Source organism: Staurois parvus, unplaced genomic scaffold (genome assembly GCF_062004578.1).
Source record: "Staurois parvus isolate SC_StPar_1 unplaced genomic scaffold, SC_StPar_1.0 ptg000018l, whole genome shotgun sequence".
Classification (NCBI taxonomy): domain Eukaryota; kingdom Metazoa; phylum Chordata; class Amphibia; order Anura; family Ranidae; genus Staurois; species Staurois parvus.
Genome location: NW_028317814.1, coordinates 22936050 through 22949449, shown reverse-complemented (window position 1 = coordinate 22949449; position 13400 = coordinate 22936050). Strand labels below are relative to the sequence as shown.

Below are 13400 nucleotides of genomic sequence, written 5' to 3'. Positions count from 1 at the left end.
CAACGGCTCACACTTCAAGAGCTCAATGGCTGTTTTAAGGGAACACTTCCCGGAGCGCCTCATCTCAATAAGGGGCAATTTGGAGTGGCCAGCCCGCTCCCCCGATTTGGCCCCTTGCAACTTTTTTTTGTGGGGTTTTTTGAAATCCCATGTTTATGTAAACCGTCCAAGGACCCTACAAGACCTGAAGGCCAACATCCACGCAGAAATTGCCAACATACCCGCTGCTATGCTGGTAAGGGTCATGAAAAACGCCAGAAATCGGTTTATTCAGTGTATGGACAATGGGGGGCGTTACCTACCTGATATGATTTTCAAAACTGTGTAAAACAGAACTTTAGATATGTACCTACATTATTAAAGACAATAAAAACAATTCTGATTCATAAAATGGGTTTTATTGCGTTTTACATGCGCATTCAGTCGTCAAGTGATTTTATTTTAGCCAATAGAAAGCACCAGGAGGAGAAGATAAGGGGTGGAGAACCTCTGTTTGGCCAGAAAACGAGCAACAAAATGCTTGTAAAATCTGCTTGTTTTTCAGGCGTTACCATTGAAGTCTATGGGCCAAAAAACACTCCACTCTGTCATTGACAAAAGCTCAGATGTGAACTGGGGCCATTTAAATGAATGGGATTTTTGCTTGTTTTTCTTAGGTGTGAATGGGGCCTAAGGGTAGTTCAGGTTATTGCATTATGGGGCCCATTTATAATGGAGAGTTGATGCATTGTGGGATTTAGGATGTAGATTTAGGATGTAGGAGGTCTGAGGGGGTTCGGAAGAAAAATGCTCATTAAAAGCCCACGGGGCAACTCAGGTTGTCCACCGGAAAAGAGGGAGAACCAAATGACTCAAATATACTAAATACCTCAAAAAATTATCAATAGGATGAAAAAGAAAGTGACTTACATCTGCTGAGGTTGTAGTAACCCTGTGGGGTAAAAAAAACACAACCTACTATAGGTGCAGGTGGAGAATACCCTGTCCCCACACAGGATTTAAATGTCCCTCTGGATGCCATGGTGGGTTCCCAACTTTGGATCCTCTGCGGGGTTCTCAGGTGGGTACTGAACTCGGGGAGTTAAAGAAGGTCTAAAAAAGCCCGTCGGTGGTCCAAGCGGCAGAACCACCCATTGTTGTGTATCTTAAAGTGATTCTAAAGACATTTTTTATAGAAAAAAAATAACAAACATGCCTATACTTACCTGCTCAGTGCAGTGTTTTTGCATATTTTGTATTTGTGGTTTTATTTTTCTTTCTTTCTTTTTTTTTTGTATGTGATCATTATTTGTGTAATGCTTTTTTAAACTTTTTTTCTCTGTGGGTTGAGGAGGTTATTTTTTTGGCACAAGAACAAATCTAGAATAATTTAAAGGCACAGCTGTAACCCTAGGACATCATTTACAGCCCATGGTACCACGAAAAAACAAACTTGGGAAATCACCTTCCCCATTGAGTGCACTACTCAAAATGATGAAATTTCCACTAAAATCAGATTTTTGCTGAAACTTCAGGGAACTGAAAACTCTTCAATTCACTCATCCCTAGGATTCATGATTTATTGAAAGTTTGTATATCAGGAGGTTATACTTTGATGCACATTAGTGTCGATTTACAAATGTAAAACTTTGGTGCACAGGAGAGCAGTGTCCATGGAGAGCAAGCAGTGAACTTTTTGTTGCATCGGCATCCTTGCTTGGCCCCACCGTGTTAACCTGAAAGCATTTTTATCTCAGTACGGCCTTTTCAGACTCCTTGGGTACCAGTAACAATGGCTTGTTGTTATGTAAAAAAAAAAGCCTGTATCCAGAAAAAAAAAAGCGAGAGATTCTTCAGTGTTGGAATCTTAGTCACATGGGGCCGTTACAGTCCACCCCCCCCTCCCCCAGCTAATCTAGTTTCTATAGAAACAAGATTGGGAAAAAAGACAGACGGAGAGGGGCAGAAAAGAGTGAGAACGAAAGGAACAGGGATAGAGAGGTGAGCAGCATCAGGTAGAAGGGGCGTTCGTGCTTCGGCTCTGACAGTGACGCGGATGGACAGCGGGGGGAGTGCGCTAACGAACCGCAGGTGATGCATTGACTTGCTCCAAACGACCACTCTCCGAGGCTATGCCGTTACCGGCTGCTGTCAAGACACTGCTGGAGATGGACCAAGAGCCGAAGGTAGATTAACAGCAGGTAAGTGTTAGAGTTGCCTAAACCAAGAAGGCTATGAGGATAGATAAACTGGCAAGACAGAAAAAGGATTAGATTGATGGCATTAGATACAATTTCAGGACAGGGATATTAATGGCTTGTTGTGAGCACAGTGCAAAGTTGTTGCAAGACAGGCTGGCAGAAATGGATACACGGTAGAGGCAAAAGGAAGGTCTGGAAAATCCGGGAGACTTTGCTCTGTAGATTAACCCCCAACAGGTGGTGGGCAAATCCTGCTCGGAACAGGAACACAGGACACCCGGGTCAAGGGACCGTTCCCCCCCCCACCTGCTCCATATGTTCATCTCATTTGCTACAAACTCCCACTGTCATATTCATTTTTTTTTCGATTCATTATTTGATTCTGGTCCAGAAGACGTCCGCAGGATGGAGTTACAGCTCTGCAATAACTCCAAGAAGGTAACTCTTATTACCTTCCTTGGCTCTCCTGCACCTCACCCTATTAATATTAAGATCTCGTTTTTTACAAGGTGCTCTGTCATTAAAGTTAACATCACGCGGCCACAACGGAGAACATTAATACGGAGCAGTTCTAGTTAAAATGCAAGTCTGGCTCCCATCGGCCCTGTCCTCTAATGAATGATATCATTCCGGTGATTGAACCTTTTCCCATCATTATTCATAGTATCCCCTTCTCTGGTTTTCTCCTGTAATTTCTGCAGCGACAAAGTCCTTCTCCATCCCTTACCTAGCTAGACATTTAATTAATGAGCCGGATGATGTTTGATTGCTGTGTACGTTCATTCATGTGTATGATTTGCGGCACTGTGTTCACTGACACGCTACAATGTTTTATATTAATGCACACATTGGGCAAAAAAAAAAAAGGAAAATGCTCATTCAAGCCTCAGTAGCAGAAAACATAACTCGTTTCATGTACAGATTGTATGATAATGGCTGCCTCTGTAAACAGCTGCACCGCATTTGTTAATAAAGTTTGTTAGATTGTTATATCATCCGCAGAGACAGTAGAATATATACTGCACCTGTGTACATTGTGCCTGTGCACAGAAGATGCATGAGATTGCTAACTAATTAAAGGAAATGGCGTGACTCTGTGGGTATCAGTATGTTAGTGTTGTCTTGAGTATTTAAGCGGTTTATTTAGAAATGTAGAATTGAAAACTTAATACGGCTTAGTGACATTCGATGATGAAGTTATCGCTCGTAGTCTTGGGTACACCTGTTCTGCATCTGACGACAGGTGCAATAATTGCGTCTGATCGCCTGTACTATTCTTAAACCTCATTAACATATTTCTACTCCCACTCTATACGACGGCTCAAAATAGGGGAGCAATTTGAGAAATAGTAAAGGCTTAGAGCTAAAGCCTCGTGCCACTAAACTGTAAACCAGACCCTCAGGCTTTCCTTAGCGGCAATGAGGACAGAGAAAAGCTCCCTTTATAACTGGGAGAACATTAAAAGAACCAGTACTAGGAGAAATGGTCGGCCATTGCTGACACTTCCTTCTGAACCTGCTAGTTTCTTGTCTGTCTCTGGTATTAGACATGAATTCCAGGTATGACTAGGGGTGGACTGACCATTCGGGCACTGCCCAAAGGCCCGGGGTCAGTAGGGGGCCCTATGAGATGCCCCTGGTACCTTTCATAGGCTTTTTTGGGTGTGGTTTGAGTGTGGGAGAGGACACAGGGGCTCCATGAACCCCTATTGCCGGGGGCCCCATGAGTTGTCAGTCCGCCCCTGGGTATGGCCATTTGTGCATTGCTGAGTTAGTCCAGCTTGGACCACTGTAAGTATGTATATGCAATACCTTGCTGATCCTCTAGAACAGTGGTTCTCAACCTTCCTAATGCCGTGACCCTTTAATACAGTTCCTCATGTTGTGGTGACCGCCAACCATAAAATTATTTACCCAGTAATTATAATTCATGAGTGTCGTTTTACCTCCAATACTGCTGCTTTCAACACAGTAGCTGCTTTTAACAGAGTAGCTGCTTTCAACACAGCAGCTGCTTTCTACACAGTAGCTGCTCTTTACACATCGGAAATATGTGTTTTCTGATGGTCTTAGGGGACCCCTGTGAAAGGGTCGTTCGACCCCCAAAGGGGTCGCGACCCACAGGTTGAGAACCACTGCTCTAGAACAAGGTGTCATAGCCTGGGATCCATGGATGGGTTTCAGAGGGTCCATGAGGGTCAGATAAAAAATAACATTTACATTCTCTATACAGCCCTCCCCTTTATCCCAATAAATGGTTTCCCATTGAAATGAATGAAAAAAGCACCCTGTCCCTGCTTATAGCGCCATCAGTTAGTATGTCCATAGTGCATACAGTAAATTCGTTGAATGCAAAGTTATGCTTCCATGAATATTTCTGGACAGGGGGTCCATAGCTTTCATCGGATTCTTCAAAGGGTCAAAAATGGTTAAGAAGTACTGCTCTAGAAGCTGGAAATCAATGTAGTAGACACTACTACTCCAATGATTACCACTAGCATCCAGATTCCATGCCGAGCGGCTGTCCTGCTTAGTGAACAGGATGACACTCAGAGACTTTGCATTCTCTCAATGAATGCAAAGTGTTCTGTGACTGGATAAGGCAGGGCATGATGTCATGCATTCATATAGAAAATGCAAAGTGTTCTCTGAATGGCTCCCGTGTGAAGCAAGTGACCTCCTATGTTCAGTAAGCAGTGGGGCAGCTGCTTGGCACGAGACCAAAAAGCAAGCGGCAATCACAGTAGCAGCTGTGTTTTCCATCTTCTCCAGGGATCGGCCGGGTATGGCACATACATACTAACTTTGGTCTGGGCCAATGCAACTATTCCTAATGATCCCTATAATTAAGCCCTGTCATAAGTGAAATGCGTTAGAGGTGTGGCTTCAGGCAGGAGGCTGTAGTGTGTGCTGTCAGTCATCGGTGTGTGCGCTGTTTTATTCAATATGCAAAAATTGCCATACCTGGAATTCAGCTTTAAATTGGTTCTAAAGCCGTAACGTTTTTCACCTAAATGCATTCTATGAATTACGCTGAAAAACCTTCTGTGCTGCAGCTCCCTTCCCTGCTGTCTCCCTCTTCATTGGAAACATTGATAGCAGCAGGAGCTACTGGTTTCCACTGCTGTCAATCAAATACTGTGACAAGGGAGAGAGGGGGCGGGAGGCTCTGTATCAATGGACGCACACAGGGTGGCTCAGGAGCGAGCCCGCACAGGTGCCCCCATGGAAAGCCAGCACTAACCAAAGAGAAGGGGCATGGAGCACCAGCGGGGATCCCAAAAGAGGAGGATCGGCGCTGCTCTGTGCAAAAGCATTGCACAGAGAAGGTGAGTATAACACATGTTTGTTATTCTATTAAAAAAAAATTAAGGTTTAAAATTACTAATACTTAAAGCAGAAATTCACCCAAAAAGGGAAGTTCCACTTTTTTGCGTCCTACTCCTTGTCTCTTTAACCACAAGCCTACAGGGCACTTATACCCCCTTCCTGCCCAGGCCAATTTCCAGCTTTCCGCGCTGTCGCACTTTGAGTGACAATTGCGCGGTTATGCAACACTGTACCCATATGAAATTTTTATCATTTTTTTGAGACAGTTATAGCTTTATTTTGGTGGTATTTAATCACCTCTGGGTTTTTTTTATTTTTTCTTAAACAAACCAAAATCCACTGAAAATTTTGAAAAAAAAATGTTTTTCTTAGTTTTTGTTATACAATTTTGTAAATAAGGGATTTTTCTCCTTTACTGATGTGCGCTAATGAAGCTGCAGTGATGGGCACTGATAGGCTGCACTGATGGACACTGATAGGTGGCACTGATGGGCACTGGTGAGGAGGCACTGGTAGGTGGCACTGATGGGCATTGACAGGCATCACTGATGGGCACTGAAAGGCAGCACTGATACATGGCACTGATACATGGCACTGATATATGGCACTGTTAGGCGGCACTGACTGGCACTGTTAGGAGGCACTGACAGGCACTGATAGGCGGCACTGACAGGCGGCACTGACTAGCACATAGTCATATGACGTCCTCCCAGAACGAGAGAATCGCCTTGCGCCCGCCATATTACTATATGGCGGGCGGGAGGTGGTTAACAATTGACACTGGGGGGAGGAGATACCTGGTTTTGCTGCGTTACTTTAACTGACAATTGCGCGGTCATGCAATGCTGCACCCAGATGAAATTTACGTCCTTTTTTTTCCCCACAAATAGAGCTTTCTTTTGGTGGTATTTGATCGCCTGTGTGTTTTTTTTTTTTGCACGATAAACAAAAAACAGACCGACAATTTTGAGAAAAAAAAACTATTTTTGACTTTTTGCTATTAAACATATCCAGTAAAAAAATGTTAAAAATAAAATTTCCTCATAAATTTAGGCCAAAATGTATTCTGCGACATGTCTTTGCTAAAAAAAAATCCCAATACGTGTAAATTAATTGGTTTACATGAAAGGTATAGCGTTTGCAAATGGCGGTATATATACTGGGCTTTTTTAAAATTTTTACTAGTAATGGTGGCGATCACAACTTATAGTGAGACTGCGGGACTGCAGTGGGCATTCTGACACTGGGGGGGAACTGACTTGGTGTCACTGACAGCCCCAGTGACCCCAATACAGCAATCAGTGCTAATAAAAAGCACTGACACTGTACTAATGGCACTGGGCAGGAAGGGGTTAACATCTGGGGCAATCAAAGGGTTAACTGTGTGCTGTTTTTTCACAATGTTCTGTGTTTGTGTTTCACTGTAAGCACGCTGCTTTGCATGGCTGTGCTGTGCATAGCCATGCAAAGCAGTGTGCAGGAGCTGCCAGGGAGGAGAACTGTTTTGTTTACTAACAGTTCTCCCCCCCATCGGAGATCCTCGGCAATCACAGGGCGCCGGCGAGTAGTCACCATCCGGGACCCAGTGATTGACAGCTGCGGCCGCGAATGCCGGTGCGGGTAGGGAGCGCGCACACCTCGTGCACGCCCCCTACCTGGGAATGCAAAATCACATATATATATGTGATTTTGTGCACAGCTGCCGCCCTGTAGCAGTATTTTTGCCATGGGGCGGAGCTGAAGCAGTTAATTAACCCTCCATCTATGTAACTCAAATAGAAGCACAAAGCCCAACATAGTGTAAAACAGTTAAAACATATTGTATTTAAAATAGTATTGCACTCACATAGACAATGTCGCAATTGCACTTTAAAACCCTGATAAGAAAATGGCATCCCACGGACTTTCGATTACATGATGATGTCACAGCAGGCTCCGCCGTACACGTTTCGTCATACCTGACATTCTGTCAGGGCTCCGGGTATGACCAGAGGTATGTGAACTGACGCAGGGAAACGCAGGCTTCAGGTATGTTATAAACAATATAATTTATTAATACTAACAATACATAAACGCAGTGCAATACTAAAACATAACACAGTGCAAACAAACCAAACCAAACCACCCACAGATAACAATACATACAATGCAAGCATAGTCAGGCAGGCCGGGTCAATAACAATCGGGCAGGTAGGAACAGGAGGAGCAGGCAGAGAGTAGTCAGGTCACGAGCCGGGTACAGAAACTAACAGGCAGGTAGGTACAGGGGGTCAGGCAGAGAATGGTCGGGGTCACAAGCCAGGGATCAAACAGGAGAAGTCAGCAGAGGTCCGGATCAGGCAGGGTCAGCAGCGAGTCAGTCAGGCAGGAACAGGAACAGGAATGCAGGTAACAAGATACAGGGGCCCATAGAAAAACACACACCAAGGCACAGACTGAATACACCTGCAATCAGCCTCACGTGTTTTGGCTGACTGCAGGGTTGTGTCTCTGATTGCTGAGAGCACCCGCTGGCCAGCCCTGGTACTGCAGCCCACAAGGCAGGTGAGTCCCACCATTATTGGCAAGTCCATTCCTGACACATTCTCATGTTTAAGTATAACATGAATACAGCTGTGTATCCATTAATGCTGTTGTAAATGTATGTTTTATAAATTAAATCAGTGTAAGTACCTGAATATGACTCAGTCTCTTGCAGTTTCTGTATGTCACAGTACAACACAAGGAGTCAATCATTTGTGGTGTAGTGCTCATATATTAACAGGGAACTTGCTGATAGGAGGAGAGAGCAAAGAGACAGCCATAACCTCATCAGTCTGTTGGTTATCCTTTCATTGTCCAATCACAGGCTAGGGGAAGGACAAGACTTGTTAGTTTGATCTCCTAGCAGATACCATGACTGTATGATCTGAAATACAAATCCTTCAGCAGGTAAAAGTGCAGCAACAAAGTGTTATCTGTTACAGAGATAAGTGACATAGGTCATTGCATTTGTAATTCTAAAAAAGCTGTCAGTTTGTTGTATATGGATTTTGTATATTAGAGCACCCATACCCAGATATACAAACTATTATGTGCCTGACCTTCTCTCTACCACTATGATGGTCCCCACCCAACATACCCCACCACAAGAGTCCACTAGGCCTCTCCAGGCCGTAGAAAAAAGAGTTCAAATTTACAGGCTAGAAGACTAAAGCTGGCCAAACACTGGTAGAGATTAGTTCGAAATTTTTCATTTCAAGAATGTTCGTTCAATTTTCTAACCCTTAGTGGGGTCAAATCGACACTCATTTTCAACCGAAGTGATAAGAAAATTTGAAGGAGCAAGTTGGCAAATTTTTATCGAACTAACAAACTTTTAACAGTGAATGTAATTTTTGTTTGGGAAATTACAAACATTCCAAAATCAAATGTTAGGGCTGGTTCACACTAGTGGCTGTGGGGCTGTTTGAGCTGCATTTTTACCACCGCCTAACTGCTTCCTCTTTAGCTGGAGAGGCAGCGTCCAGGAGTGTACACATGCCACAGCCATAATGCTTTGCTTCGTAGCCATGGCAGGAATTATACCCCCTGTAGCTTTAAGTGGGCATAGCAGCCACCAAACACGACCCATTCAAGTGAATAGTGCTGCCCTGCAAGTGCCCTGTTACCACATGCAATGCACATGATTGTGGTTTGCTAGTGCTGGATTGAAGGTGTTAAAGCACCCAGTAAGGAGTCATTCCACTGTTTGCAGAACAATATGCAGAATAGAAAAGCCAGAAGCCCGTTTCTGCAGATGTGTTCCAGGTCTGTGACTCCAAAACTGAAGTTGGAGGGTACTGAAGTCAGGTAAGTAGTATTTCCAGAGTGAAAGGATTGGTAATGTTTTTCTCATGACCAATTTCCTTTCATACTTTCGGAGTCGTTGACTTGGAGCATAGATAGAAATATGGAATTTTACCCATGCTCTAGATCAGCGACTCTGAAGTATTGAAGCCATACACCTCCAGTTGACTAGCATCTTCAGAAGAAGACCTTCTGTTGCACCATCCACATTGGTTCATGACAGATGCAGGGGCGGACTGACCATTTGGAAACTCAGGCACTGCCCGAGGGCCCGGGGTCAGTAGGGGGCCCCATGAGATGCCCCTGGTACCTTTTTCATAGGCTTTTTTGAGTTTGGGCAAGGACACAGGGGCCCCATGATCCCCTATTGCCCGGGGGCCCCATGAGTTGTCAGTCCACCCCTGGACAGATGTACTTTAGTTAGAAAGGAGGAGATGTCAAGAGTGGAGTGCTTTACACCTTAGGCTTGGTTAACATCTCAGCGTGCTGCGAGCGCTGAAAAAAATCATTCACTTTCCCATCACGCAGAGAAACATGCTGCTCTTTAGCAGATGCAATGGTGTGCCATCAATTCTTAATGGCAGCCCCATGCATCGGCAAACATGCGGTTCGGTGCGGCCCAATTTTAAAAAAAGGGTAGTGGGCTTCTTTCCCTATGTCTCTTCTGAGTACAGCAGCCCGCTGAAATGGTGGGGGAACATGTGTAAATCACGTGCTCGCACATGTGCACGCAGTAATGTGTACCAAGCTTTATGGAAAGTTTTTGTATACTCATCAAGATGCCCCTCTGCTCTGAGATCCCCCTCACCTATCTGAGCGTTTACAAAAACACCAATGAATGCACTTATGTATGGGCTGAAAAGTCATTAAATGCATATTTAATGCAATTACCGAACCTGAATTTGACTTTGTATCAGACGCCTGTACAGCAGAGCTCAGACTGGGAGAGGGAGGGGGTGCGCTAGTAGCCAGCCAGATGTGCTTACAAGGAACTTACTGACAGGAGAAGAGAGCAGAATGAATAGAAGACTGAGCCCATCAATCTTCTGTTCAGTCACAGGTAGAGAAATAAACAGGGCACATTGTGTAAAGTATATGTAAATCTACATTTAAAAAGCCATTTTTAAATATATTTTTTGAAATCTGCAGCTTTCATTAAAAAAAAAACTGGTAATCCTGCCATGAAGGTCCATATTAAGACCAATTCTGTTATACGGTGACAACACGGTGTTCCTGTCAACCAATTGTGCTCTGGCATTGTCACTCGCTTCTAACGTGAAGTGGCTGTACCAACACACATTACATAGACACGGTAAACTGTTGTCACCATCAACATCTCACCCTGGGAGATGCCATGCAGCCGTCACTGGAGTGCATCTAGGCAGAAAGTGGCTACAAACAGGATTCAAGAGTTCAATTACACTGAGATGCAACAAAGGATAAAAACAGGTACTTTCAAGAAGGGTGTTTATATCTGAACACCAGTTAATTAGCAAAGCCTAAAGATGTTAATTAGAAAAGTAGAACAATTTTCAAGATCTAAGCATTTTTTTCTGGGTCATATTGGAAGATATGACAAAGCAGACCTAAAATCTATCTGTAAATATGCATAGTGCCATCAGTCCCTGTGACCTTCAGTACTAGTGTGGCCCGCCCTGCAGCTGCAGATGTTATATGAAGAAGCCTGGCCGCCTACCCTCCTTCTTCTCTCAGTGGGACCACCAGCTGCAGCATTTATGAATGTAAAACCCCTGAAATTTTGTTGGTGCAGGAATTGGGGCTGATCTGAGGTATGAATGTGCAGGGACCGGACTGATCTGAAGTGTGAAAGTACAGGAATTGAAGTCTGATCTGCGATCTGAAGGTGCAGTGAAAGTGGCTGCTCTGAGTTCCAAAGGTGCAGAAATTGAGGCTTAACTGATCTAAAGGTGTAGGAATTTGGAGTGACTTGAGATCTAAGGGGTCTAATGAGGCTGATCAAAGGTGTAAAGGTGCAATATTTGAGGCTGAACTGAGATCTGAAGGTGCAGGAATTGGGGCTGATCTGAGGTGTGGAGGTGAGGGAATTGGGGATGATCTGAGGTTTAAGTGGTGCAGGAATTGGGGCTGTTCTGAGATCTGAAGATGCAGGAGTTGGGGCTGATCTGAAGTCTGAAGATGCAGGAGTTGGGGCTGATCTGAGGTCTGAAGATGCAGGAGTTGGGGTTGATCTGAGGTCTGAAGACCTGGGGCTGTTCTGAGGTCTGAAGATGCAGGAGTTGGGGCTGTTCTGAGATCTGAAGATGAAGGAGTTGGGGCTGATCTGAGGTCTGAAGATGCAGGAGTTGGGGCTGATCTGAGGTCTGAAGATGCAGGAGTTGGGGTTGATCTGAGGTCTGAAGATGCAGGAGTTGGGGCTGTTCTGAGGTCTGAAGATGCAGGAGTTGGGGCTGTTCTGAGATCTGAAGATGCAGGAGTTGGGGCTGTTCTGAGATCTGAAGATGCAGGAGTTGGGGCTGATCAGAGGTCTGAAGATGCAGGAGTTGGGGCTGATCTGAGGTCTGAAGATGCAGGAGTTGGGGCTGTTCTGAGGTCTGAAGATGCAGGAGTTGGGGCTATTCTGAGGTCTGACGATGCAGGAGTTGGGGCTGTTCTGAGATCTGAAGATGCAGGAGTTGGGGCTGTTCTGAGGTCTGAAGATGCAGGAGCTGGGGCTGTTCTGAGATCTGAAGATGCAGGAGTTGGGGCTGTTCTGAGATCTGAAGATGCAGGAGTTGGGGCTGATCTGAGGTCTGAAGATGCAGGAGTTGGGGCTGATCTGAGGTCTGAAGATGCAGGAGTTGTGGCTGTTCTGAGGTCTGAAGATGCAGGAGTTGGGGCTGATCTGAGGTCTGAAGATGCAGGAGTTGGGGCTGTTCTGAGGTCTGAAGATGCAGGAGTTGGGGCTGTTCTGAGGTCTGAAGATGCAGGAGTTGGGGCTATTCTGAGATCTGAAGATGCAGGAGTTGGGGCTGTTCTGAGGTCTGAAGATGCAGGAGTTGGGGCTGATCTGAGGTCTGAAGATGCAGGAGTTTTGGCTGTTCTGAGGTCTGACGATGCAGGAGTTGGGGCTGTTCTGAGATCTGAAGATGCAGGAGTTGGGGCTGTTCTGAGGTCTGAAGATGCAGGAGCTGGGGCTGTTCTGAGGTCTGAAGATGCAAGAGTTGGGGCTGTTCTGAGATCTGAAGATGCAGGAGTTGGGGCTGATCAGAGGTCTGAAGATGCAGGAGTTGGGGCTGATCTGAGGTCTGAAGATGCAGGAGTTGTGGCTGTTCTGAGGTCTGAAGATGCAGGAGTTGGGGCTGATCAGAGGTCTGAAGATGCAGGAGTTGGGGCTGTTCTGAGGTCTGAAGATCCAGGAGTTGGGGCTGTTCTGAGGTCTGAAGATGCAGGAGTTGGGACTATTCTGAGATCTGAAGATGCAGGAGTTGGGGCTGTTCTGAGATCTGAAGATGCAGGAGTTGGGGCTGTTCTGAGGTCTGAAGTTGAAGGAATTGAGGCTGATCTTAAGTGTGAAGGTGCAAGACTTTGAGGCTGAGCTGAGGTCTCAATCTTCATTCACACTTGAGTGTTTTGTAGCTTGAAACGTGAAGCGCCAAAAAAGCTCAAACTTAAAAAAAATCAATTGTTCTCTATGGTGCCTGTTTGCGCGATCAGATGTGAACAGGCACCATAGAGAACAAATGATTTTTTTAAGCTTGATCTTATTTGGAGCTTCAAGCTACAAAACGGCCAAGTGTGAATGCAGCCTGAAGGTGCACTACTGTTCATTGGAGCACCAGTTTTCTTATAAATTGACACTTAAAGTGGAAAAGATTGCTGACCCCTGACTTAAGGGATTGCGCATTGTTTTTTTTTTTTAGACTTCTCATTCATCTTAATAGCACTTTGCTCCGTGGCTCTCTCACTAGTGTGTATTACCAAATAAGACATAGCGTATATAAAAATAGTTGGTTACCTTGATAAAGATGGGCTTCTACCCCGCCAAAAAGTTACAGTAAATTGCATTGTTTGCGCTTTGTGTCAAGTCCTGAGAGTGCCTCA

The 13400-nt window shown here is 44.9% G+C and overlaps 1 protein-coding gene across 4 annotated transcripts in view; it reads left to right on the top strand.

Annotated features, from left to right (window-relative positions):
- Nucleotides 1–13400, top strand: part of LOC149473188 (ankyrin repeat and fibronectin type-III domain-containing protein 1-like) — a 455911-nt gene that overhangs the window by 285872 nt on the left and 156639 nt on the right. Inside the window, exon 1 of one of the 4 annotated variants that reach the window (XM_089683065.1) lies at nucleotides 1947–2165. The exons of 2 other annotated variants lie outside the window; for them this stretch is intronic. The gene's annotated coding sequence lies outside the window, so the exon portion shown is untranslated. Of the gene's footprint in view, nucleotides 1–1946; nucleotides 2181–13400 lie in introns of those variants that run through there. One more of the 4 variants, XM_089683063.1, reaches the window with a different exon arrangement.